This window comes from Alligator mississippiensis, chromosome 2 (assembly GCF_030867095.1).
Source record: "Alligator mississippiensis isolate rAllMis1 chromosome 2, rAllMis1, whole genome shotgun sequence".
Taxonomy (NCBI): Eukaryota; Metazoa; Chordata; order Crocodylia; family Alligatoridae; genus Alligator; species Alligator mississippiensis.
In genome coordinates, this window is record NC_081825.1 from 116,651,322 (window position 1) to 116,658,232 (window position 6,911).

Sequence of the window (6,911 nt, forward strand, 5' to 3'; positions counted from 1 at the left end):
AGAATTCATGTTTCATAAGGAAAACCTGCAGAATCATGGGCCATATCCTATTATACCTATGGGCTGCTGCACTAATCAATACTCAATAATTTATTCGATTCTGCTGAATTCCCTAGAAAACCACTACCACTAAAGCTGGGTGGTGCTAGCTACACTTTGCTGCTGTTTGTGACAGTCTAAGGCCACATAGTGATTTTAAGTATCCACCAGGAACATTGCCATTCTCTTGGTAGAAACCAAAAAGCGTACAAATAACCAAGCTCTTTCTCCCACACCAAAAATGTGGTTCTGGGAGAAAAAGAAGCCAATTCCAACAGAGTAGAGTCCAGGGACAGTTTTCCCAAGGAAATGAATGCTTGTATACTTTCCCCCAGCATAACTCCTCCTCAGGACCCAGAGGAGTGGAGCTATGGAAAAAGGCTCTTGTGCCCTCCTGAGACTGGGGCCACCCCAGTCTGGAGTGAGAGCAGGGAGAAGCTGCCCCTCACATAGACCAAGAGAGAGAAGGAGTTGCCACCAGCTGCTCCCTGCTGTGTTCTTACACACCAGTCTGTGACTGAACAAGCAGGCAGGGGACTTTGTCCTGCTGCTCCATCCACATGGAGCCAAGTGGAGGTAGCAGCATTGCAAGATCTCTTCCCACGGCAGAGTTCCTAGAGTGAGCAGCAGTCCCTGGTTAGGAGAAAAGGACAGAGGCCTTGCCAGCTCCATCTGCCTCCCAATTGGGCAGCAGGGACCATGATTTAAAAGCTGGTGGGGCCAAAATCATGTATCGAACTTCCTGGCCCTGCTTGCTTCTTCTTGCTACTTGTGTCATTTGTCTGGGTGGTGGAGGCAGCAATTTAAAAGCCAGCAGGGCTGGGCTTAGGCTTGGGGAATGCCTCCCTGAGCCCAGTTCCCAGCCCTGCCGGCTTTCCCACAGTGCCCGCACCAGAGTCCCAGGTTTGTGGAGCGGATGGGGGCTTTGCTGCAGGGCTCGGTCTACTCCCCAGTGCCTGGAAACTGAGTGGAGGGAGCAGCACTGTTGACATTCCTATTTCTTGTAGTCCCTGGCATGAGAAGTAGGCAGGGGGCTTTGCCCTGCTGCTCTAGTACTCCTGGGAATGGGAGTATTGGAGTGGCTCACATTTTCCTGAGCTGTACTGCTCCCTCTCCCAGAATCATTTTTAGCAGTGGAAATTTTCCACCACTAGAAATGAACATTTGTATATGGCCTAGGGTGGCACATTATGAAAGTAGATGTCAGTGTTTTTTACAAACTTGCAGAGGGTGGAACAGGATTGGCCCCAATACATCTTGTGCCATTACTAATGAGATAAGAAAGCCTTAAGATGCCTGGAATCCTGGCTAAGGGATGTCTCAGGGGTTCACTGTAAAACACTATTACTTCCCCACCCTTGACTAACCTTTTTGTGGGTATCATATTTTTTTATTAAACGAATGAGTGCATTATGCAACGTTCACAATGCAGCATAGTTGCCAACTATTGTTTAGTAACAGCAAGAATGACATCCAGATTATTCTGTAATTTTAAAATTCTTTTTATGTCTGCTGAAAAAGAAAATCCCCTAAATTAAATGCTCAGCATGAACTGGTTCAAATTCCTCATGGTTGTTCAACTGCTGAAATTAATTGAGATACACAAGGGATAAATATGATGAGAAATGAAGTTATTTGTTTAAAAGTTCTAGAAAAAGCAAAGTTCATGCTGTTTCAAAGTACTGTATAAATTAGCCAGATTCATAAAGATATGGTAAAATATATGGTGCACATCTTTAATTTTTTCTATATTCCACACCCTCCAAATGTAGTAACACTCAATCTTAAGGGGCTTACAATAAGCTTTATAGAAATGAGGATACCCATAAATTTGCCAATACTTTTAGCTAAATAATGAAGAAAATTAAAAATAAAAAGATCAGCTTTCACAACTTTTTGCAGCTAGATTCAATTATCAATAACAGAGCAGATTCACTATGAAGCTTTTATAACTTAATGTAATCCAAGTTTAAGGCACCCACATCTGGAACTGGGCCCCTGAAAGATTTTTCACCATCTTAATTTCTCTGTTTCAAAGGGGACAGGAAGAACTGCATCATCCTAATACCTCAGTAGTTGATATGTCACAAATACCTTTTGTGTTTGTGAATTAACCATATGAAGTCTAAGCCAACGTTTACTGATGTTTATGACAGTCTTTGTGTTGACTTCGATGGGCTTTGTACCAGGACCAGACCTACCTGAGCTATTTGGGCTACCTCATTAATATGTCTAGAATGGTAAAATTCTCATTGACTTCAGTGGTGTCAAAATTTTACTTCATGAAATATTTAATTACTATAGGGGACCTAAACATGGCATAAGCAAACGAGGTCTGGATTCTAATAGTAGCAAAGTTTAATCCTTTGGGGACTGAAAAAAAATCACTCAGTGATTTCTAACTGGTCAAACCCTACATATGCACAGGCAACTTCCTGACCACTTCAAAGAACACCATAGTGTACTGGACATAACATGCTAAATATAAGCAATGCTTGTACAGTGGTTAGATAACTACTTCATAATGTTCAATAGATTTTCCAGAATTTATGTATATAGTAAAGAATAGAGCTAACTGATGTATTCATTGTATATAATGCCTAGATAACCACTCCTCAGCATTTGCAGGGATTTGTGCCTATAGTATTCAATTTAGTCACTGTAACTTCTCTGAAAAAATTAGCTTGTTTCTTTTTCCTCTTCACAAAGCAATTACAAACTCTTAGAGTAAATCTATTTACTATCCAGAAGCATTTGCTGAATAGTGTGGAAAAACAGACTGTTCACAGATTGTTTGCTTTGATTATTTAGTCTTGGCTGTGTTTGGTCACTCAAGACGCATGGGAATTTTTGTGTTCATTGATTGGATGACAAACTTTTAAAACAGCAAAACAACCAATGAGGAATAACACACACCATATAGTAAACAGTAATTAATTGCAACTACCTTTCCTTGCACAGGAATACCCAAATTTGCATGCAATTGCATGTACTTGGCTGAAGATCCTTCACCAAATCTCTTAAGAAAAATCGTATTCATTTAAAAGTTCCAAAATAAAGAGTAGGGGTATGAACTAGACAGAACTGAATAATTATCTATGTGCATATGAAAATATGTTATTTTAGGAGCCAACTGACTCCTGTCAGCCACATTGACAACCAGAAAGTAACACTACAGGCTCTGCTAGGACCTCTGGCCCATTTCACTTGCCATTCTGCAACTACTCTAATTTGGACTGATTTTAAGTCAGCTCTTTCCGGTACAGACTCTTAATTCCATTCAAGATTGAATATCAGAGTAGCAGGATTCTCCTTATTTGATCAAGAGACACAGAAGTTCCTTCTTTTACCTACTTCAGCACAAGTGTTCAGAGAAGAGCTGCTTGATGCTAGCCTTAAAAGATTTTTTGTGACTGCTTGAGTCAGAACACAAAATGAGAAAATGAACAAAAACGGTTTGGACAAATAATAGCAGTCTTACTGCCTTCCTGATAAATGTTATCATACAACCATACAAAATTAGTGTTGGAAGGGACCTCAGGAAGTCATCTAGTCCAACCCCCCTGCTCAGAGCAGAACTGTCCCCAACTAGATCATCCCAATCAAAATTTAAGCAATTATATTGCTCCTGTCACTGAAGCATGGAATTGCTTGTTGGTTTAATTGTTGGTTTAAAAACAGCTGTGCTGCTTTGCACGTAAAGCTATAGCTAAAGCTACAGCTGTTCTGTAGCTTTGCAATAAAGCTACAGAAGGACAGAATTCAGAAAATATATGAAGACAGGAGTAAAGGGGGCAAGTTAAAGTTCACAGAACAAATTCAGTGTAGGTTTCAGTGGATACTGGAGGGCTATGAACTTTTGGCAATATTTTAAGACTGGAAGCGCTCCTGTGCTCGCTCTCTCTCTTTCCCCAAATACATATTATGCATTTTTCTTTAGTCTGAATCTTTTATGGTCACAGATGGATTTATAAACATACCGTATTAAAAACCATTTTGTAGACCCATTGATTTCAGGGCATTTTCCGGACATTTAATATCTGACCTTGTCAGAAATCTGGAGCCACAAATGCTCTAAATAAAAACGCAGTAGTAGCAGCAAATGCTGGCTGGTGCTCTCCCCCTTCACAGAGAACATAGCACATACACAAGTATCTGAGACATGCACCATCTTTCGGAATCATAGAAATTAGAGTGTTGTTAGACTGTCTGTCTAGAGTAAAGCTGGCAGGACTTTAATTTCTTATGAAAGGATACAACCACAAAAAGAAGGAATCAAAGGGAACTGGCAGAGTTGAACATATTTGATATGTTAACATTTTCAGTTAGAGTGATGTTGCTCTAGTTAAGTGATTGCCTTGATTAGATCTTAGTGAATATTATCAAGTGCAGCAAAGCTGAGAGTGTTCTTCATGGTACTGGGAATGGGAAGGCTGTCATAGAACTCATATGTTTTTATATATACAAACATTAGGATGACAGATGTCATTGCTGGAAAATGGATAGAACTCCTGGCCTTAAAGAGAGAATTAGAGAAGAGTGAGGTGGTGTTGGGCAACTAAGTATAACAGGTAAGAAGCCTATGTGCTTCAAGGCATTCTTTCATATGGTGGTGGGATTCAAGCATCAAGATAACTGAGTATAACATTTAGGAGCTGATATTTAATTTTCTTTAGAAGTTTGGGATATCTTTTGTGAAGCTGTGTGTGGACCATTTGGAGCGAAGACATAATTATATGCTTTCCTGTGATGTAATGAGCTGCTCTAAAAATTAGAAGCAGAACTGTACTAGCAGTAGTGAATGGCCTCATTGGCATCCCCATGAGGTCAGATGGGTGCATTGACCCATTGGGTGAAGCTTTTTACTATTATGTCTCAGCTGCAAAATGGGAGCAGGGGTTCCAATAATGCTAATTTCCTTTATAAGAGTGCCAGGGCAGGGTAGCACCTTGTAGTCTAATTTATTCATCTTTCATAGTCTACAGCCTATTTTGCCAGATGCTATGAATGGACTTGGGTACAAAAAAAAATGAAATATGATTGTTTAATTACCAAGGACAGAAAAAGAGGGAGGAAAGGAGGAGGGTAGTACTGAGAAAAGTGAAGGTGAGCTGAAGAGATAAAAGGCAAGTTGAAGAAATCAAAGATAAACAAAATTAGTTAACCCACTGAAGGAAATAGGAGTTATAAAATTTAGTCCAAGTAATGGGATAATAATCCAGTATCTCTTAGACCATACTTAACAGAATCCAGTCTGGGGTTGATTTATTGTTCAAATTGGTTTTAAAACTTTTGTTGTTGATGAACAGCTACTCTGAGGTCAGTGATGAAATGTCCAGGGAGATTAAAATGTTCTACCACAGGCTTTTGGGTCTTTCTGGAATTTACGTCAGATTGGTGCCTATTCATTGTTTCACATAGCAATTACCCCATCTGTCCAATTTAGACAGCAGAGGGACACTGTAAGCAGGTGATGAAATATCTTCTTCAGCAATCCCTTGCAGTTGAGGATGATTGTCTTCAATGACTGTCTTACCTGCATGTCCGAAGATGGTTGATGGGGCCTAGCCAGGTTTGACAGACTCTACTACAGCACAGACGTGTTTCTGTGTGGGGTAGGTGGCAATGGACCGATTTGGTTTGCAACACACTGTTTCTGCCACTCCCACTTTTTTCATTTCCTCTTGTTGTCCTGAGGTTTCAAAGTAGTGAGTTCACTGCACATTCTTCCTCCAGTTGGAGTGTTCCTGGGTGATAGTCTCCTGTGAATGAGCACCAACTACAGTATCATCAGCATACTGGAGCTCAATGATTGGAGCTCACTCCAGCTGGAAGCTAGTTGGTGGTCAGATGTAGCATCATGGCAAGGAATATTGAGAAGTGTTGGAGAGATGATGCAGCCTTGCTTAACTCCCATTTTAACTTCAAAGAGATCTGTGATAGATCCATTACTGAGAACCACTGCTTGCATACGGTCATGGAACAGGCAGAGAATAGTGACAAATTTTGATGAGCATCCATACTTCAGAAGGTTCCTCCACAACACTTCTCAGCTGACAGAGTCTAAAGCTTTTGTGAGGTCAAAGAAGGCCATGTAGAGAGGCTTATGTTGTTCCCAGAATTTCTCTTGTAGTTGGTAAGCTGTGAAGATCATGTCAGTTGTGCCTCTTGATGCCCTAAAGCCACATTGAGATTCTGGGAGGAACTCTTCAGCAAGTGAAAGGAGATGGTTCAGGAGGGTTCTCGCAATGATCTTTCCTGTAGTGGATAACAAGGTGATCCCCTCTAGTTTCCACAGTTGGACTTGTCGCCTTTCTTGAAGATTGTCACAATCATGGCATCCCTGAAGTCATCTGGGATTTCCTCATCATTCCAGATCCTTAAAATGAGGGCATGAAGTTGTGATTACAAAGGATAAGATGAAGAGAGAGGAAAGGATGAGGGTTGAATATTTCTGTGGGGATTCCATCTGCTTCAGATGCCTTGCCATTCTTCATCTGCTTGATGAATTTCCTCACCTCATCAAAGATTGGAGAGATTATGAGATCATCTCTGACTGGGTGTTGTGGGTTGGAGTTCAGAAAACTCATCAACAACAGCATCTCAGTTGAGAGAGTCTTCAAAATGCTCCTTCCAATTCTAATGGGCATTAATGGATCCCCTTTCCTTGATCAGGTATCCTCCATCCTTAGGTCTCAAGGGGATTGGTCCCCAAGTACTAGGATCATAGATGGCTTTTGTGGTACTGAAGAAACCACACATATCGTGGATGCCAGTGAAATGGTGAATCTCTTTAGCCTCGTCTTTCCACCATTTGTTCTTCATATCATGGGTCCTCCTTTTTGGCTTGCTGGAGATTCAATTACTTTTGC